This window comes from Mustela nigripes, chromosome 1 (genome assembly GCF_022355385.1).
Source record: "Mustela nigripes isolate SB6536 chromosome 1, MUSNIG.SB6536, whole genome shotgun sequence".
In the NCBI taxonomy this organism is placed as follows: domain Eukaryota; kingdom Metazoa; phylum Chordata; class Mammalia; order Carnivora; family Mustelidae; genus Mustela; species Mustela nigripes.
In genome coordinates, this window is record NC_081557.1 from 50,862,933 (window position 1) to 50,884,302 (window position 21,370).

Consider the following 21,370-nt stretch of genomic DNA (forward strand, 5'->3'; position numbering starts at 1 on the left):
ATGAAGTCCCTCTGTAGTCCCTCTTCTTCCCTTCCTCCCTGCCCTATAGCAGCCACCCCCCCTCAACATACATGGCACAGCCTTCTGTGGCTATTGCCTGTAGATCTATGCACCCCATAAATCATGCTGGGGGGGGGCGGGTAAGCAGAGAGGAGGGAGACAAGGGCAGAGGCCATCAATGGGCCTTCCTGAGTGACAAGATGAGCCTCCTGCATCAGACAGGAGACCTTCTTGAGGGCAAAGGGCAGATCTCCTCTATCAAATAAAGATTTCCCCTGAGGGAAGTGGTTGTGACTTTCAATTATTAGAGGTTCTTGCAGGACAAAGATGATGTCTCCTTCCTTAAACAACGAGCTGCCGGTGGACAAGAGAGCTATGTCCCCTCCATTAAATGGGGAGCCCCAGGAAATAGAAGCCACATCCCCCCCACCATCAGACAGGAGTCTCTATCCTGGAAGATGGGGCCATGCCTCCTCCATTAGACTAGGAACTCCCAGAGGACACCCCCCCACCACCTGCTTGCCCCCACAACAGTCCTCGGAACAGACTTCATTCAGTCAAAGAGGAGAAGGGCTTCCCTCTGGGGGCAGAACCAGGGGGAGTTCTGCCCAATCGTCCCTTGTGCAGGGTCTCACGCCACCTCCCATTCATGCCCTCAACCGACCCAAAGCAACCTTGCCGTAATTAAGATAGCCATGTGTCTGGATGGAGGCCAGCGGCCGCCTGTCCTAATCCAGGAATGTTGACTTCTCAAGCGATTTTGAGGGGGTGACGAGGAAAGCCCTGACAGGAGGATGGCCAGGACAAGCTGGGCACCCAGCTCTGGCCTGGATGCCACCAGATGCGTGGGCTCCCTCGGTTTCTGGTCCTGCCTCTGCTGCCAGCGGGCAAACCTCTTCCCCCTGGGGCCACTAATGCCCCCCCCAGCCCCCAAATCAGCACCCACTGCTGGCTACAGTGACAGGAGGCACAGGAGAGGAAGGACAGGTCCCGCTGTGAGGACATTAATGGCCTCCCCGAGGGCCAGGTGCCATCCCTGAGCCTGGTCCAAGCTGCCTTCACAGTCCTCTTCCCTATATGTGCCAGCTCGGGGAGCTGCTATTAGTTAGCATCGATCCACAAAGTGCTTTGCTGACACTTTTTATGAGCTTAGCCTCACCCGGGGCCCTGGGGGCTAGGAACAAGATGTGGAAATGGAGCCGGGGGGCCCAGGCCACTGCGCAGAGGGAGAGAGCAGTGGAGACCCAAGGCCAAGGCCCAAACAAGTCCAGGGCCGGCACCCAGCAAATGTCAGCTGAATACATATTCGCTGAAAAGCCAACTTAATCTGGTAACTTAACCTGGGTATATTTTGTTATTATTACTATAAGTTCTATTTATTGCATTTAATACAAGCCCACTGCTATTGTAAACACTATATTAACTCATTCAAACCTCACAAGAACCCTGTAAGGTAGATACTCATTATTCCCACTCTACACAGGATGAAAATTAGAGACAAATAGGTTAAGTAACTTGTCCAACATCACAGAGCAGAAGAGAAAAAACAAAAGCAGCTCAAATGATCTGCTTCATCAATTAAGAAGTGAAAATATAATTACAATGCTTCTGAATTTTAAAGGATTTATTTACTTTTGAAAGATATAATTTATCCTGTCTTCCAAACCAAATACATTCATTATTGAACATACTGTGGTATTCTCAAGATGTGAGAGAATATTACAGATTTGTAAAACACAAGCTTCTCAGTCCTCTCAAAATACAGTTCTCCTTTCTTTTTTTTTTTTAAGATTTTATTCATTTTGAGAGAGCAAGCAAGAGTGAGCCCGTGTGCCAGGGGAGGGGCAGAAGGAGAGAGAGAGAGACCATTTCAAGCTGACACCGATGCGGGGATTGATCTCACCACAAGATCGTGACCTGAACTGAAATCAGGAGTCAGATGCTTAATGGACGCAGCCACCCAGGCACACTTACACACTTCTCCTTCTTTTGAAACTTCTCACTGAGCAATTTTATTAAAATTTAGAAAATAAGAAAAATCCACAATAGCAATCGGTTTAAGATTTCTCATGTATTTGTTATATGCTAGGTACTTTGCGTATTTCTCATGTTTAATCTTGAAGGCAAATCGAGAAGCCATTATTCCCTTAGTCCCTTGAGGGCGCCTATCTGCTGCACCTTGGTGGGCGTGACGAATTAGAACTTTCTAACGAAAGTTCTAACGAATTAGAACTTTCTCATCTAACTACATCTTGAACTCTGCCCTCTGACCTGCTTCTGTTTCTGAGCTGTTTTTGCTCTTGACTTCTTACCTCATCTTTTATCTCCTTCAAGAAAATTTCCTTTTAGAAAAAAAATATTTTCCTTTTAGGAACTCAACAATGCACTAAGCACAGACTTTTGGGTAACATCTTAGCCTGGTCTAGCCTAGTTTCTAGATCCCTACCCTCATTGTGCCCCTTATAAAGATTATTCACACTGAGTTTGCTCTATCCTTGTTGAAGGGAACAGTTCATTCAAGCTGTGCACTCTTCATTCCAGAGGTACTTATATTGATAATAAGGCTGTGAAAATTCCGACAGACACTTTGCTATTACTCCGACCAATTTACCTGACCTTGAGGAACAAGAGTAGAAAATGGTGGTGGTCTTGCCGTCTAATTGGCAGAAGACAGGGAGGACTTCATCACTTTATGCTCACAAATCCTGTTCTCAAAGTTCACTCTTCCTTGAAATGTTTTGGAAAATCCTGCCCTGCCCAGAGTGTTTAGACAATCTATCTATTATTTTATCATACCCATTTTTTGATGTCCGCCCCGCCCAGGCTGGGAGCTGCTCAGGGGAGGGGATTGTGCTTGGCCCAGAAAAGGTGCATCAAAGGGGTTAGCGGCTTGAGGTCAGGCAGAAGACGGGTGGCTTCATCAGCCCGGACTTCAGCTGTCTGCAGGGTTAGATGAGGCCCTGGCACTCAGCTAGAGCCCTGCAAGTGGTGAAAATACTAACCACCACCACCACCACCATAAACAAACTCGCTGAGTGGCCTTGGGCAGGTTCCTGCCCACGTTGGCCTCAACTGGCTCACCAGCTCTCAATCCAGGTCACGTTACCTTGATGGGCCTCAGTAGCTGAGAGGAAGTAATGGGTATGAGGAGTTCCTAGGAGGCCAGAGACAGAGGCCTATTATGAGAACAAGGCTGAATTAGCAAGCATTTGTAAGAAATCCATTTTCATTACTTTCAAGAACACAGAGGCCTACAGATCAGGTGGGCACAGCAAGGCCAGCTGAGAGCAGCTGTTCTCAGTGAGGCCACAAGCAGGAAGGAGCCCTCAGGGCATCTCCAAACCTCTCCCAGAACCACACCCTGGGGCTTAGTAGTCAACACCTCCATACCCAACCCAAACCCTCCACCTGCTCCTTAGGATTCCCTTCTTTGTCCTGGGAAGTGTGAGAAGCCTGCCAGGAGGAACAGTGTGGGGCTCCTTTAGAACCAGCTCTGGCTGCCCAACCCAGATGCTTGTAAATCTAATGGAGCTGGTTGTGGGGACCTGCTTCCTTCTGAGGATCGGACTGCCCCGTGGGGACCTTGCCCCAGCCAGACCCCAGGAAGCCAGCTTGCCCAGGCTTCACCATCCTGCCTCTATTCTACCGCAACTATGGGGACCCTGAGAAGCAGAGGGGGTCTGGGGTGAACACAAGGCCCACATGTGATAGGGGAAGTAGATGCCACAAACCAAAAACAACCCTGCAAAGGGACTGTGAGCGAGAGTTGTAAAGAAGGTGACAGTAATTCCAGGAAGTGGCTCGGAAGTCCCAGAGAACAGGCGACATGTGTGATCGGACTTGGAGAATGATTAAGAGTTTGCCGGGTCATCAAGGTGAAGAGAGAACACTGAAGTGATGTGCGTATGCGTGGAATTACATATCCTTCTAGAGCAGACTTTATGCTTCCAGATCATTCCAAAATCACGATTTCATTCAATTCTCTCAAATCCCATAGTGGTGTTCTTACCTGCCCTCTCTCACTGCCCCTCACGCACATGCAAATAAGGAAAATAAGGTCCCGGGAAGACAGATGATGAGCCCAACGGTAAATGGGGGCCAATTTCCGGGGGAGAGGGAAAGAGAAAAGGAGGGATGCTGGCCGAGATAGCCTCTCCCCATGAAGGGGGTGGTATTCTTATTCCTGTTGGGCAATAGTCCCTCATTCCCCAACCCTGCTGGTCTGTGATGCCCTCCTCCCAGCCCCTACATACGTGCATTCTCCTCCAGAGAGCCCAAGGCCCCTCAGCAGGGTGGCCGGCAGAGGGACAGAGCAGCCTTCAGAGGAGGCCAAGGGAGAGCTGAGCTTCTGGGAGCCCCAGTTTGGAGGCGCCACCCCCCACTCTCGAACGCTGATAACCTCGACCTCTCCTACTGCAAATATCCTATCTTCTCCTCAGCTCCCACAGCTGCCGCCAGCCGCTCCCTCTCCTCCCTCCAGCTCTTGCCCTCCCCAGGGAGCAGTGAGCTCAGCCTTTCCCATCAGCCATCCCTAGGAATGCTGGGAAATGCACAGAAGGCCAGGAACCGGCAGAGGCCTGCCCCAGAGAGGGAGGAGGAGGAGAAGATAGGCTTTGGGCTTTTCCGAGGGCCACTGGGGGCGTCCTGGAGGCAGGGCTCCATTCTGCTTCTGCTGAAGCCCAGGCTAGGCTAAGGGCACAGTCTGCCTGTCCTTACCACTTGCTCTAGATGAAGGTGGGATCTAACTGCTGGGGCTGGAATGGGCCTCTTTTTATGGATGGGGAGACAGAGGCCCAGAGAGAGGAGGTCAAAGAAGCATGTCTGGAGACTGACTGCCATGTCCCAGGCATTGTTGGAAGCTTTCACATTTCTGGTCTCCTTAATCCTCACAACCACCCTGCAAGGTATGTGTGGCAGGCTGACGAATGGCCCCCTGACATGCCCACATCCGAATGCCTGGAACTATGACTAGTGTAGCTTACATGGTAAAAGGGTCCTCGTAGGTGTGATTTAGTTAAGGATCTCAAGATGGGGCCACTCCCTTGCATTATCCAGGTGGCCCCAGTGTCATCAAAAAGCTCCTTATAAGAGGGAGGCAGCAGGGTCAGAGAGAGAAGAGGCAAATTTGTGCAGAGGGAAGCATCGAGAGAGAAATTGGAAGATGCTATGTTGCTGGCTTTACCGGGAGCCAAAGAATGCAGGCAGCTTTGCAAAAGCTAGATAAGGCAAAGGAACGGACTCTGCCCTCGAACCTCCAGAAGGATCGCAACCTTACCAATCTACTTGAGAACTTCTGACCTCCAGAACTGTAAGAGAAGAAATATGTGCTGTTTTAGGCCACTAAATCTCTGGTAATTTGTTATAGAAGCAACAGGAGACTAATCATCCCATTCCCATTTTGCAGATGGGGACACAGCCTCAGGGAAGACACGTGACTTCCTTGGGTCCTGCATGCTCCCTCCCACAACACACTGGAGGACCCCCTGGGACTCTCCAGGGGCTATGAAGGCTGGGAGCCCCTTGGCCAGGGCTTCAAGGCTAGGGGAAAGTCTGAGAGGGAGGCAGGGGTCTACTACTGCAGGGTCAAGGTTGAGGATAGAGGAAGGATGGGATCTGGGGAGGGTAAAGCCGTGCCTACAAGGAACTGTATTATGGCTGGGGCCTCCTGGAGCCAGTGACTGAGTACTACCCTGCCCCAAACCGTGAAGCGGGGGAGGCCTATGACAGGGAGGAAGGGCCCTGGCTACGCAGCTGGGCTGAGTGGGCCACGAATTTGCAGGATTAACCAAGATTAGATGAAATCTCCCCATTATCTCTCTTTGCTCCTGATAAAACTCCTGAGAGGAAGACTCCTTATCCTTCTTCCCACAGGACTGGTGGGGAAAATGAGGCCCTGGAGGTTAGTGGTAGCCTCAAGTTCTCATAGCTGGTAAGAAGAGGAATCTGCGTGTTTGTGACCATCAACGTAAGGAAACCATGACCAATGGCTACTGAACTCTGTGTCTCCTGTTGCTGACATTTTCTGTCAGGCTTGATGCGTACCTGTTGAGTCTCTCCTGGGCCTCAAACCCCTTCACTGCTTCCTGCAAGCCTTTCACAGTCTGAACCCACCCACTCCCGTCCCTCCACCATACACACGCCCTCCAGCGTGTGTTACTTCCCTGAAGACACCAAATTCTGTACAACTCTGTGGACTCTCCCACAGGAGAGAGGCTCCTGCCTCATCAGCCCAGTACACACGCACTCATGGTCCTGGCCACACCCGTTCCTCTTTGAGGGTAAGGGAGAGGGATCAAAGCCAGAGGTCAGCCCTCGGCAGCAGGAGGCCTGGCAGACTGGAGCTGAGAGGGCCTGAGTGAGCCAGTCATTTCCTACACAGTAAAGGAACAGCACCCTGGATGGGGCACAGAGTGTGGTGGGTTATCTTCACGGGGGAGCAGGCCCTCCCAGAAGTGCAGACCCCAGGGCAGTGGGGTTGATGGGGTCTCTAAGAACCTTAGGGCCCAACCCTCAGGACACACGTAGTGGCACAGAGGCCCAGAGAAGGACAGGACTCGCCCCTGGCTCCACACTGTGTCACTATGGGAGTTTGGGTCTGCCACTCACAAGCTGGGTGACCTTGGGCAAGGAACGAGTTATTCTGATCCTCATCGATAGAATGGAAATAACAGTGCCTTTCTTGATGAACGCATGGACAGGACCTGGTGCCGGGAGGCCTGTGTGAAGTGAAAGCCACTCTCGCCATTGAGAGAGCAGGGACTGGACTCAGGACACTGGCTGGGGGAGCTCATCCCTCTCTGTGATATAGCCGGTGGGTTTCATTTAACCCCAGACAGAAGGATACTCAGCTGTCTGCAAAGCCGCTGCTTCTGGGCCCCCAAAGCTGGTTAGTTCTTAATCCCACCAGATTGTCTCTAGGAAAGGGATTACCAGCCTGATTTTCCTTCCCGTTAAAGAAAGGACTACCCCAAGGGAGTCAGCCTGGGCTACAGGGGCTCCTGATCCAAATCAGGGCACTGCACTGCCCTCCCAGAGGGAAGAATCCGCTTCCCACAGGCAGCACTGTGCTGGCCTTCTGGGCTGTCACTTTGCTCACACCTCATTCACTACAGCCACCTGACAGGACTAGGAGGTCCATTCTGATGAAGAGGAAGCTGAGGTTTGCGGAGGGTCAATAACATGCCAGCCACGGGAGCTGGCAAGGCCACATTCCTACTGCTCCAGGAGGCCTCTGGGCAAGAGCTGTTCCTATTCTAAAGCCTTGGGTCCAGGGGAGGAAGCCAGAGCCATGATCTGGCCCCAAGGCAGCCAGCCTCCTGACCAGCCTCCTGACCAGCCGCCTGCGGCCCCTGGGGCCCATCACCTCCCTCCAGGCCCTCTCCCCTTACCTCAGCCTCCCCAGAGATCTGCTGTTGGTAACTATGAACACAGCACATGGCGTTTTGTTGCCTCCATCCGGACAAGGCTGTCCACCCCCAACGCCAAGTTCACATCCACTCCATCTCAGATATTCGCTCATTGGGTACATCCTCAGAAAGCCTTTGGTGACCTCCCCCAAATAGGTCAGCACCCACTCAGGTATTCTCAGGGCACCCCTCACAGTGGGAACTCTTGCCATCTCTCTGCTCCAGACTGAAAGCCCCATGAAGCCAAGGACAAGGTTTGTGTGCTACCCTAGTTTCCCCAGGGGTGTGCCTAGAACTGGCACGTGGCCTCGGCAGGCCACTCTACACTGGCCTGGGCCCAGCACGGGGCTGACTGCTGAGCCCAAGCTTCATGCTGAATCCTGCGCTTACTAGGATGTGGGGGTTCTCATCCTCCTGTATAGATGAGCATGTAAGACCAAGAGAGATAGGGACTTCCCTGAGGACACCCAGTTAACCTGGCCCGTGGCTGGGACCAGCTCCTAGAACCAGCTAAGACATCTGTGCACCCAGTGCCAAATGGAAATGCAGGGCCCCTTGTTCAGATGTCAAGACAATAACAGAAAAGCATTTAACCAATCCTGAGCTTGGGGCTCTAGGTGACCGTACAGGCCACCCACCCGGAAGCACTCCCATGTTCTGACTCCTGACCCAAACCCAGGCTCCTCTGGCTGAGAGGCCCTTGGGCATCAGTCTCTTTTGGGAAAGGTTCTCACACCTGAGCATGGGTCAGAATCACGTGGGAGACTTGTTAAAACCCAGCTTGCTGGGCCCTACCTTCTGAGTTCACATTCGGGGGGAGGGTGAGAGGTGGGCCTGGGAATATGCATTTCCAACTGTTGCCTTTTTAGAGGTACTGCAGACACAGTGGCCCCGAGATGCTGAGAACCGCTACCCAGAGGAATGCACACTTAGAGGCATGCGGAATCCAGGACGCTGTGGAAGGAGAGATGGGCTATCAGCGCTGAGAATATCCTGCGTCCTTGCCAGCGGACCCAGGCCCCCAGTGCAAAGGGCCAGCCCTGCCAAGAAGGAGTGTGGGAGTGGAAGGAGAGAAACGGAGGAAAAAGAAAAACTTTAGGCAGGTTACCTTAATTTTTGTCACGGTCTCGAGAGGCCGCTTGTGTTATCTCTATTGAAGAGGAAATCTCTCATGCAGAAGTCGGTGATTTGCTCAGGGTCCCGGCCAGGAAATTATGGAGACCGCAGCTGAACCCGGTTCTAACGTAAGTGTTGTCACAAGCCTGCTTCATCCAGCTGGCCCTGACAGGTTCTAATCCCATGACCTGCTCGGCCCAGGGGAACAGAGCTAGTGGCCTTGGGTTCACGCAGTCCCATGCCCCAGCAAGGCCTCGAAAGCCCTGAGGGCCCTCCCCCCCCACCCCCTGCCTGCCCCCCCCCCCCCCCACCCCCCGCCCCCCCCCCCCCCCACCCGCCCCCCCCCCCCCGCAAACCCAGGCCTACAGCACAGAGACCTGGGACCCTGCTGAGCGGGCTAAGTGCTGGCACCATTCCAACAGGCCGGAGCACCCATCCCCAGAACAGAGGCTCCACCCACATGCCAGTCCTTCTTTCCAGCCTCCCTTCTTTCCACTTACTCGCATCTACTCTCAGCCCCAGATCACACACCCTCTGTTCCTTCTGTCTGGAATGCCCTCCCTACCCTGCTCTCTGTCCAGCTCTGACCCATTCTGAAACATGTCACCTCTATTAGGAAGTGCCCCTTCAGCACCTTATCCATCCTCACCCCTCTAAAGTGCCACACTCTGGTTCACTGGCTGCTCCTCCAGAAGTCATTCTACAAATATTTACCGAGTTATCTGCCCTATTCCAGACACGATGCGATGTGTTGAGGGTACACAGCCCAGGCTGAGCTCCATTGGGCCCGGGTATGGGTCTCCTTTACCCTGTGAACCTCCTCCGGGGGGGCAGATGGAGAAGGGGTCCTTGAGGGTCCTCAGGGAATGATGGGACCTCAGCTGGGAACATGAAAAGGTGGTTGGGGCTGGGGGGTGGGTAGTGCAAATTCTGTACTCCAGGCCACTGCCTAGCTGGAGGGAGCAGCTCCCCAGTGTCCCATGCCTGGAGCACAGATCCTTGCCAAAGCAGCACAAAACTACAATGAAATGAACGCAAGGCACGTTATGTGCCCTGACACCAAGGGGTTGCCTATGCCATGGGCTCCACAGGGAACCAAGGCCTGGAGGGGAAAAGGGACACCTGGAGCAGGAGGCAGCGCTAAAATGGGCCTGCAGCCTCCTCTCCCAGGAGACGTGGGTTTTAAACAGGAGGGGAAGGTGGAGGCAATGGGCCCCACCCTGAAGGATATGTCCCCTGGACCCCTTGTCTGGAGACAGAAGGCATTAAGGGAAAGCCACAGCCCGCAGAAGCCCCAGGCGGGAGAGGACGGCTACTGAGGAGCAGGGAGCCTGGAGTGCGGCCAGACTGGCAGAGGAAACATCTTGAGAGGCAAGAGGGAGGAAGGGAGGAGGAATGAGAAAGGAGGAAAGAGCCAGACACGCAAACACCTCCGCCTCCTCTTTCCAACCAAAACAGAATCTCCAGAAGACAGACCTGTGAGGAAGGAGACAGGGAAAGAAGCCGGGGCCTCAGAGGGGCAGTGTCTGGGCAGGCGCCCAGGGCTGGAGTCTCTGGAATCTTCAGGGACTGGGCAGCCCTGCTAGAGACTGGAGCTGGCATGGGGGGTGGGGGTTGGGCATCAATCACCAGTGCCTGCCCAGCTCTGTACTCACAGGGGCTGGGGCTCAGGGAGGAAGGTGACAAGGACTCTGGTCACTCCTACTGCTCCTTCAAGATCCACTCAGGTACCAACTTTTCCCAAAGCCCCTGAACCAACCTTTGGGCTGGGCTGGGCTCCACACAGGATTGAACACAAACTCAGAAAATACTGGGCAGCAAAACGGACCTGATGGTATAGTCAAGGCTTAGCCCTCAGAAAGCCCACAGGCCGGTGGGAAAGCCAAGGAATTCAACGGATGGAGAGCAGGCACTGAGGCAACTCCGAACTCCCAGACAAACAGGACTGGCAAGCACTGTAGGACAGTCCATAGAGCCTTAATGGGTGCCTTTTCCGCTGGTGGGACAGGCTGCTGGGATAAGGAGTCAGGAGGAACCAGGGGAGAGGAAGGGGGAGTCCTCATCTTTGTCCCCCAGCCCTACTCCACACTCATACTCTCATACACACACACACTCCCACACACTCTCTCTCTTGCAACACAGAGAGAGTCCTGGGGCTGAGGGGCTTCCAGGGATCTGGGTTCTCATCCTGGCTCTAGGACTCAGATCATTCCCTTGACTTTTCTGGGTTATTCCATTCCCTCACCTGTATAATGGAAATTCTCCTATCTGTTTTCCTCTCAGGAGAATCACCAGGTTAAGGACAGGTCTCCACATAAGTAAGAGCTGAGGCCTCTGGTATGACTTGGGCACATAGGAGAGTCCCACCCCATCCCTGTCCTGGCTGGTATCTTCTTTCCTCGGGCCTTCATGTTGGGATAGCGAGCTGGGGAGACAGAGGCTGTGGTCAGGAGAATGTGGCCAGGTCTGGCATCCAAATGGGAGAGTGGCCCCAAAGCAAATTCACTTCCTGTCCAGGGGCCCTTTCTCTCCTTCCTCTCTCCCTACTGGAGGAAAACAACCCTCCCCGCACATACGTCCTCACCACTGTGTGGGAAGCTTTATTGCATTGGGGTGTGTGTGGGCTCTCCCTCATCTGACCAGCTCTAAGCTGCTAGAATTGAGGGATCCTTCTCTTGTTTGTTTTTTTATCATAGTGAACCAGTCTGCCTCAAGTGAACCTTCCACTCACTAGAGGACGTAAGTCAAGTGACTCCCCCTTCCTCAGCCTGTTTCCTCATCTAATGACAAGGCGAGGCGATGACAAGAGGGCCTACCCTATAAGGTTGTTCTGAGGATTGACCAAATATAATGCCTAATGCTTGGTAACACATATACCTCTTATTATTATGAATAATATTCCACAAATATTTACTTCCATGTCAGACACTGCTGACCACCAGGGACGAATGGTGACTAGGGCAGGTTTGTACAACAGACCCAACGTTTCCCTTCTAGCAGCGAAGACAGCAGGGCTCCACACTGCCCAACACCAGGGGGTTCCGTGGCACAGGCCACAATGCCAACAGCATCACCCACAAGTGTGCAGCTCCACAGCCCTGCAAGACAGACATCCGAAAATAGTACACGGTGACTCTTACAGTAAGGGCCGCCAAATACAGGGCTCCAAGAGCCCAGGTTAGGTGATCGACCAGCCTGGGAAGTTGAGAAGGCTTCCTCAGGAAAGGAGGTCTGAGTTAGGAGCTAAAGCAGCAGCAGTAAAAACTTGGAAAGGGGCAAGGGGTGGCCCATTACACAGTGGCTCGGAGGCAGGGGCAAGCCTCACTGAAGGTGCTGAAGGAGAAGGGGCATGCGGTGCAGGGGACAAGACCAACAGCACCCAGTCACCAGGAGGCCTTGGTCACCAGTCGGGATTTTAATCGTCAGCCTGATAAGACATTGGCAGGGTTTCAGCAAGGAATGGATGCAAACAACGGAATGACCCTTAAATGTGCTCACTTTGGCCACTAGGCGGAGAATGGAAGGGCAGAGAGGCTGGAGTAGACCCTGGCAGACCAGTTTGGGGGAGGGAGGCAGGCTCAGTAATAAGGCTGCTCTGGGTTCAGATCCCACATGTGCACTTTCTGAGCAGGAAGCAAGATCCCAACAGCACCTGCCTCCTTGGGTTGCTGTGAGGATTCAATGAGCAACTTCACGTATGTCAAGAACTGGCAAGAATCCCAGGCCCGCAGACAGTCCTGTGTGTTCAGCTGGCATGGTTTGTCCAGGGGAGACACGGACATGGAGGCCGCCCTCATGTGAGAGGGAGCCATGAGACAAAGGAAGGCAGGGCCGGACTCCAGCGGTGATAGCAACAAGAGCCCACTTCAAGCACGCAGCTGCTCCAGCCCCAGGGCCAGCTGTGACCGCGCAAGACCCTGAGCCCGACGTGCCCAGCTGAGCCCTTCCCACATCCTGACCCGCAGAAACCAGGAGAGAAAAAAAAAAATGAACGTTGTTATTTCCAGCTACTAAGTTATCAGCTGATTGTTTATGCAGCCAAGGAGAAATGCAACAACTTGTACTAAGACTGACCTGGCGGGCGCCTCCTCTCCCACAGGCAAGGCACTGAGCCTTCACAGCGAGAAAGGCCTGCAGGGGAGAGGGAGGACGGGCAGCTGCAGAACCTGGGACCTTTGCAACTTCCAGGATCCTGCCCTCAGAGGGTCATTGGGTGGTTTCGAAACTAATTGTTTCAGCATTATTTGGAATAGCAAAAAAACTAGAAATAATGTCCATGCCAAAGAAGGGGAGAGTTCGATAAACTGAGGAGCATTTGCATGAGGAGCTCTGTGTGTCATTAATAAATATGGATTTATTAATGCTGGGTTAATGGCAGGGAAATGCTGGAGGAAAAAAGACACTAGTCCAGATGTCACAGACAGCTTAAGCACCATTGTGCCTGAACACACAGGCACCTGCACACATACACGTACACACACATGCATAGCAGAGAGGGCAAACACTGAAAAAAAATTTTTAATGTTCTTCCAAAGTGATGAAATTATGGACAATTGCTATCTTCTCCTTGTCTAAACTGAAGGTCTTGTGTTTTTATTTTTTTTTTAATTTTACTTCATTATTTATTTATCGGATGGAGAGAGACACAGGGAGAGAAGGAACACAAGCAGGGGGAGTGGGAGATGGCAAAGCAGGCTTCCTGCTGAGCAGGGAGGGACTAGATCCCAGGATGCCAGGCTCGAACCCAGGACCCCCGGATCATGACCTGAGCCAAAGGCAGACATATAATGACAGAGCCACCCAAGCACCCCTGATTTTGTGGTTTTTAAAATAGTTATTGAATGATAAATATTAGTTCTTTTTAAATGTGCCCTCAGAACTCTCGTCACTGTGTCTCTGGGATGGCACAGTCCCAGAAGGCTAGCCTGGTAAAGGTAAGGGTTCTTGCCTTTGTTGTTCTGGGCCGGTGCCCCGGTGCTAGAATGGGGCCTGGTACGCAGCAGGTGCTTAGCAAGCCTTTGTTGAATGAGCAAACGAATGCATGGCACTTATCAGACCGCACTGTGTGCTTCTGAGTGCCCAACAGCCTCCGGAACCAGCCCTCAGACGGGGACCTGGTCTGGCCCCACTCCATATCCCCAGGATTCGGCACAGGGCCTGGCACTGAACAAAGACCCATGGATGAATGAAAGGCTGAATAAATGAGTGTTCTACCCAAGAAAACTTCCCTGAACCCAGTGTGCCAAACCCTTGAGAGCCAGTGTCCACATGTGCAGGAGTGTGCTGTCTGTGTCTGGGAGAGAGGGGAGGGGATATGAATACATCAGGGCTTTCTGAGAAGCCAGAGAACTCTGCCTGGCCTGACTCTGGCTCTGCTTGCTTCCAGAGGCCCTCTAGCACAGCGCCGCTGCCTGTTTTATCCATCCTCCCACCACCAGGGAGGAGTTCTGGAAGCCTGACTCAAGCTACTTAAGACGTAACTTTGTTTTTACAAGAAGAGAGAAAGCAAGCTCCTTCCTGGAATGACTTTTCTGCTCCTTTGCCCTGGGACAACCTCCATGACAAGCAGCTGGCAGGGGAGCCAGCAGGTGGAGCCAGAGCTCTAGGTGGAAGGAGGGCAGGTGGCTGGGGGTGAGCTGAGGGATGCAGGTGGAAGAAGGGGAGTACAGGAGCTGAGCAAGACTCCCCTGGGGGTGAACGGGAGTCACCAGGACCTGGTGATTGTGTGTGTACTCAGTGTCACAGGGAGGGAATGGGGCATATGACCGTGCTGGAGTGACAGGCTGAGAACGGCAGTGGGAGGGGTGCCGACATGGATGGGTTGACAGCAGAGATGGGCGGCAGCCAGAAACAAACTGTTTCAGTCCATGAGACTCTGAGCCTGAATGACTGCTAGAAGAGTCGGGGAGGCCGACAGGGGCTGGCCAGGCCCAAAATGAGGCAAAAGCTTGAAGGCGGGAGCTCAGGAGAGACCCCTGACTCCCTCTTTGACCCCCTACCTCAGTTGTCCAGAACGCAAGCCCTAAAAATACTATCCATTTTTTATAAATTAAATCTCCACAGATGTGACATGTCAGGCCCATCCCACACATGGGCTCAAGTTTGGAGGTTAAAAGACACTGACAGCCCCAGAGCACAGCCTGACCTCTCCCAGGATAAGCAGGGAAACCAAGGCCCAGGGACTTACTAACGTTCCAGAAAGCCCAAGGCACCAGCCCCCAAGACCCAGGTGTTTTCAAAATCCAAGAAAGAGGACTGTCAGGTCCTAAGGGAGACAGTGCCTGCTCAGGAAGCTCCGAGAACCGGGAGGTGATGCACGATTTTCATTAACAGCTGGAGCTACAGGCTCGGCGGCGGGGAGGAGGTACAGTAGGGCCTGACTCTGCATCCAGATATGAGGGCGCCCCTGAGAACAGGACCCGGCACCCCCCTTCCCACCCCACCTCCCTGCTCTCCCAGTCCCGCCCTCAGGGCACAACCTGGGCCTGGTGCTAAGTGAGCAAATAAATGAAAATACAAACGAGCGACAGTAACAGCAGCTAACACTCAACGCGGTACCCACTTTGTGCCAAGCACCATTCTCAGCATTTCGCAAATATTAATGCATTTAATCCTCAGGAACATCTTATAATTTCCGTAATAAAAGATTACGAGTCCCATAATAAAAACTTCATTACTCCCATCTCACACCTAAGAAAACAGAAACAGAAGGGTTAAATAACCTGCCCAAGGCCACAGAGCTCTGAATCCCCTCAGTCTTATTCTAGAACCCTTGGTCCTACCAGTCTGCCAAACTGCCTTCCATTTGACACCTGCACACTTCACGGCTGTTCAGTCTCACCCCACCTTCCTCCAGGAGGCTCACCCCAACACCCATGTCCCACCTCCAGCATCCTTTCCTTACGGATGTGTCTTTTGGGGGGGGGAGGGCATTAAAAAAAAATAATGTATTGAGGTGAAATTCAAATAACATAAAACTTAGCATTTCAAAGGGAACAATTAGTGGCATTTAGTACATTCAAGATGTGCAAAAAAAAAACAAAACCCAACAACAACAAAACAAAAAACCTACCTCCTCCATTTCCAAAACATTTCCATGGCTCCACAGTGAAATGCCTCACCCATAGGAAGTCTCTTCTCCCCATTCTCCCCTTCCCCCAGCCTCTGGCAGCTACAGATGGATCTATTCTAGACATTTCATATAAATGGAATCGTACAATGTGTGACCTGGGCAACTGGCTTCCTTCACTTAGAGCAATGTTTTCAAGGCTCGTCCCTGTCACAGCAGGCACCGTTGTGTCATCCCTTGTTATGACTCAATACTCCTCCATGGTTTGGACCGACCACAATTGGTTTAGACATCCATCCACTGATGCACATTTGGACCATCTGTTTCCACTTTCGGCTGCCTTTTGATCCTCACCATGACCCTGTGAGTGAGGACTATTGTCCTGTCTCCTTTCTGGAAGCAACGCCGATATTCATCTGTGGTCCAGAGGTGACTCGGAGTAGAGCCCCCTGCCTGCCAACCTCGTCTGCCACCAGCCAGTCACCCACCCTGCAAGCCACGCCTTCCCTGGACATCAGTTACCACAAGCCAGGCTCTGGGCCAGGTGCTGACAACACAGAGTGGAGGGCTTAGGTGAGGCCCCAGGGTGCCCCAGGGCCTGAAGCTGCAGAGATGCGCTCCTGCCCACCCCCAGAGGTTCCAGAATCCAGGCACACCACATCCAGAATGAGTGGGGCAGGAGGACCCTGCTCCTTTTCCTCCCTAAACCTTAGCTTTCCTTCCAGCATAGAGGGAAGATGGCCCCAGCAGGAGGCTCTAGAGAGTTACACAGCAAGACTTCGAGTGGAGCAGGAATGTTGAGCCGGAAGGGCCTCCAGAAAACACAGGACTCACAGCCACGGAGTGGAGAGGGGGCATGGGATCAGAACAGCCACGAGAGTTTCCCCTACGATCGGTCATTTCACCCCTAAGACATAAATGCACGAGATAAAGCCCTTTGTCTGGAATGTCCACTAAGCCTTCCTGCTGTGGAACTTTGAGCTAAACTTTCTCTGAACCTTCTCTTTGCCCAAAAGTTGGGGCTCAGGCGGGACTCTAGAATTCTAGATTCTAGGTTGAGAGGAGTGAGCTGCCTTCAGAGGGCCCTTCCTTTTGGTATTTTTTGTTTTGTTTTGGTTTGGTGTTTGGGTTTTTGATAATGAGGGGGAGAAAAAAAGAAAGAGGTACGGGGAGGCGGGCGGCGGAGGTGGAGAGAAAGAATCTTAAGCAGGCCCGTGGCCACCATGGACCCAGAGGTGGGGCTCAATCTCACGACCCTGAGATCATGACCTGAGCCCAAATCAAGAGGGAGATGCCTAACTGACTGAGCCATCCAGGGACCCTTCTGGGTTTTTTTGTTTTTTTGTTTTTTGAAGACTACTCCCCTTCAGGCCACCTCTCTGTGTAAGACAGTGGGGCTCTGAGCTCTAGAGATACACAGATACACTCCAAGTAACTACCTCTGCCACATGTTTGACTGTTAATGGGACCATCCTGAGGGAGTTTCTGGAACTCAGTGTGGAGTTGGTCAGTCTCAGTCGTCACTAACAGTCAGCACCGCCTCCTCAGGCTCCCCTCACAGAGGCCGGACAAACATGTGGCGAATGAACAAGAGAACCAACAAGCAATCCCTCGATGATTTCCCAGCTTCTAGCCTCCCTTTCCCAGTCTATTTTTCCACATTGCTACCACTTGAACCTTCACCTCCTGCCTCTCCTGCAGGTTCTGTGGCTTTAAGCAGGCTGCTTAATTTAGCGGAGCCTCAATTTCCCCATCTGCACACAGGACTCTCCTTGTGGGGCAGCGAGGGAGATGAAAAGAGAAAGCAGAGGCCCAGCACCTCAAGGGCTAAGGAGTCCTCCAGGGAAAGCAATTGAAGGAAAGCTGTTTCTCTTTGGCACCCCACCCCATCCTACACCTCTCAGCCTGATCCTCTGATCTCCCTCTGTTCCAGAGCCTGGAGGAAAGAGCCTAGCCCCTGGGCTGGCCCCTGGCTGGATGTAAATGTTTATGCCAAGCCCAGCCTCCCAGGGACAAGTTATTTGCTCTGCTAGTAATTAATTGCAGTAAGACTGCCTGGGTAATAAACTCTGCTGGGGAAATATAAACAGTTTGCACTGAGCTCCAAATCCATTGTGAGGCGAGCAGAGAGGGTCTGCAGGAATGGAATGTTCCCCCTGCCAGATGACAAAGACCCCTGGAGATCATGCAAAAAACAGCAGCTGACATTATGGGGTGCTTACCTTGTTCTTTGGCACAGTTGGGCCCTTGGACATCTGATACCACTATTTTCCCCGTTTTAAAGAGGAGGAAGCTGAAGCTGAACAAGGCAGGGTGACTTGCCACAGCTGGAAAGTGGCTGGGCTGGGAGGGACACAAAGCCTGACTTCAGAAAGGCGGGGGAGAGAGGGGAGGAAGGCAGCCATTCATTCACCAAAAATGTATGGGTACCCCTTGTGCCGGGTACTGGGACCAGAAGAAAAGAAAAGAAAGTCGCTGGTACAGAGGGTGACAGCAAATTACTACTGACAGTCAGTGGCCATTCAAGTTACTACTGACAGGCAGGGCACAGACCACCCATTAGGCCTCTGGCAGGAGCGCACAGTAGGTGTGCAGTAAGTGAGTTTCTGGCTTAAATGTCCCGCACCTTTCTTTGACCCAGTGCAGCTTCTCGCCAACCAGTTCAAGGTGTCTGGAAGATACTGTGCCAGGGCTGGGGGTGTAGTGATGGATGAATAAAACACAACATTTGCCCTTGGGCATCCCAGTCCAACCAAGGGTATACGCATATGGATAATGGAGTAGAATGCAAGACAGTTGGATGAGGGTCATGGGGGAGGAGTGAGGGATAATCAGTATTTACTGAGTACCTAATGTGTGCCAGTGCTAAGCCCTACACCATCTCATTTAGGCCTTACTACAACCCAGGCAGTGGGGAGAGAATATTATCACCCCCATTTTAAAGATAGGAAATCAGAGGTTCAGAAAGATTAGGTAACTGTTTCAAGGTCAGAGACATAAGCAATAGTGGCTGGATTTGAAAGGTAGCCTCACACCAAAGTATCTATTCCTTCCTCCCAGTCCCCACCTCACTGCCGTTCCCTCCCCTCCCTGAAGGGGGCGCTGAAGTTGTGAGGGACGGGACCACCGTCATTAAGCTACCTTCCCCTTTCCCCAGCTCAGCGCCGGCATGCACGACGTGGGAAGCAGCGCACCCTGCCGGCCTGGTTTCCCTTCTAAGCAGGAAAGGTCTGGCTTGCCTGCTTGGGCTGCTTCACTCAAACCAAACAGGTCAGGCTGGTGACCTCTCACCCCCAGCAGCAGGAAAGTTCGATCCAGATTTCCACTCTGCCCTCCCCCACCAAAGGGCCACTCAGTTTACAATGGCCCCTTCCCAGGAAACTGTACTCCACAGCTATTAAACCCTTTTCCCCTCTTAGCTCCTCTGACCACCAGCACCCCACCCCAGCTGTCTGAATGCTGGCACCAGGCCCAGCACAGTATAGGTGAATCTGACAGAGACCCCAATGGAAGGAAGGGGTGCCTCCCACCCCATTCCCCCAAGCCTCCAAATCTCCCTACCCCAACCCCTCCCCATCTCTATCCAGGTTCCACTCATTTACTGAGCTCCCGCGACAAGCCGGGGGCTGTCCCAGGCGGTTTCACCTGCGGCACATTATTTAGACCTTTCCAGGCCTTTTCACGTAGGGATGATGTCCACGTTACAGATGAGTAAGTCTGAGGGCCGAAGGACTTCTCCAGTCTTTCCTTTACACAGCCAGGGAGCTTGGCAGCTGGGCCTGGCCCGGAAGTGGCTCACCCAGATGGCTTTTGGGTCCTGCCTCAGCAGGGAGGGCCATAACTGATGACCAGGTCCGCGTGTGTGGGGTGAGACCTCCCCGAGCACACGCAGGGACATGGCACTGACATCCTGGCACAAAGGACCACCCGGCCTGAGCAGGGGCGGATTGAGGCTTGAATGAGTTCATAGAGTTTGGAAGCCCTCTTTAAAAAAAGAAAAAAGAAGAGTACAAAAATATCTTCTTTTTGCACCGTTCACAGAACCTCTGAGTCCGTGGACACAGCGCTAGGTCTTGGAAGGGGCCCTGGAGCACAGAGGGCCTGAAGCTGAAGCTGCACCAGCCTCACGGTGAGTCCGCCCCTGGGCTGGAGGAAGGGCCCAGAGGCGATCCGAACACCACCCGCCTTCACAAAGGCCCTGCCCCCAGCCCAACTGACAGAGGAGGCTCCGGAGGACATTCCTTCTTCTGGTCACGCGTCCTGCTGCAACTAAACCCTCTCTGCCACAGAACCAAGTCTGGCTGGCTGGCTGTCTCCCTCTCGCCACGGTTTCGGAAGCAGCAGAGCTCATCTGAGCTCAGGACCGGCCCACGGAGTGTGCGTGCTCCCCATGGACAGCAGCGCTGGACTTCTCTGTGATCCTGGGGCATGCCTCCAGGAGGGTCCTCCATGCCTGGGTGGGCAGGATCGCCCCCACCTGTGCCTGGACCCCTGGGCCAGCAGAAACAGCCCCACCAAGAACCTCAGCCCCAAATATTTGAAGGCTATGACACTGTTTACCCAGAGTTCCCACATCCCGCATCCCATCTGGTCCACACATCAGCCCTGGAAGGTAGGCAGAGCTGATTGTATTGTCCCCATTTACAGAAAGGAACAACAGAGGACACCCATTTTATGCCTCCTCTGGGCGAGACATGCCAAGGGACCTTTGCAGGTGATATCTCACAGACACCCTGGCAGGAAGGGCTGGATCCTCAGGGAACAGGAAGGGAACTGAGGCCTTGCTAGGTCTCTGGCCCAGGACCAGGGAATGGGGCTAGAGCCCTGCTCTCCCATCTCCCAGCCTGGACCTCGGCCTAGTCTCTTCACAGTCTGGAGTACACAGCTCCTGAGGAACACCGTGTGTCCCATGAGGAACAATAGGCCTCCAGCTTCTGAAGCAGAGGAGCAGCCAGTGGCTTATTACAGGCCTTCCTAGAAAAAGGGGATCAGACAACGAGTTGCATATGCTTTGGAAGCCTGAAGCTTGCTTAAAAGCAACAGCCTCGCAGACTCAGGGCCTGTACCTTTCCCTATGCTGCCAAGCAGCAGAAGGTCCCGAGCCCACCTCCCACCTTCCACCTGCTCCGCTACCCAGACCCTTCACAAGACCACCTCTCCCCTGACAAGCCAGCTGCCCTGTGCTTGCTTTTGCTTGCCCAAGTCCCATCTCTGTCCTTCCCTTATGATTTACCCACTCATATGTCTGTTCTACAAACCCTTATGGAGAATGTAGTCCTGTCCACAGTCACCCAAGACAAAGGAGTATCCCTAGATGGACCAAGACAGTCCCAGGAAAACTGGAATGATTGAGCACGCCGCTGTAATGTGTGCCTGGCCCTGTGCTGGTCAAGGAGGACACACCGGATCTGGCTTCCAGCTGGAGAGTGGCTCTCACTCAGTGAGGAACTACCATCAAAGGCGCCTGCTGGGCACCTCACACATATGATCCACTGGAGTCTCAGGAGGAGGGTATTATCATCTCCATGGTATACACAGGAAACTAAAGCTCAGAGAAGTGACTTGACCGGCCCAGAGCTATCAGGGACATGCCAACACTTGAACTCAGATCCCCTGAGACAGAAAAGGGAAAGGGCAGGTTCCAACATGAATTTTTCTGAAGACAGAAAAATATAAAGATATGTTTTATCTGATCAGTTTTGTGTATCAGCCCCAGATATTGGGCATGTGCTAGAGGTTCAGAAATGTATGTGGAAGGGAGGCAGGGAGGGGAGGGAGC

The 21,370-nt window shown here is 52.9% G+C and overlaps 1 protein-coding gene across 1 annotated transcript in view; it reads right to left on the minus strand.

Moving 5' to 3' along the window:
- Positions 1-21,370, minus strand: part of ARRB1 (arrestin beta 1) — a 74,767-nt gene that overhangs the window by 39,905 nt on the left and 13,492 nt on the right. The gene's annotated exons all lie outside the window — the stretch shown is intronic.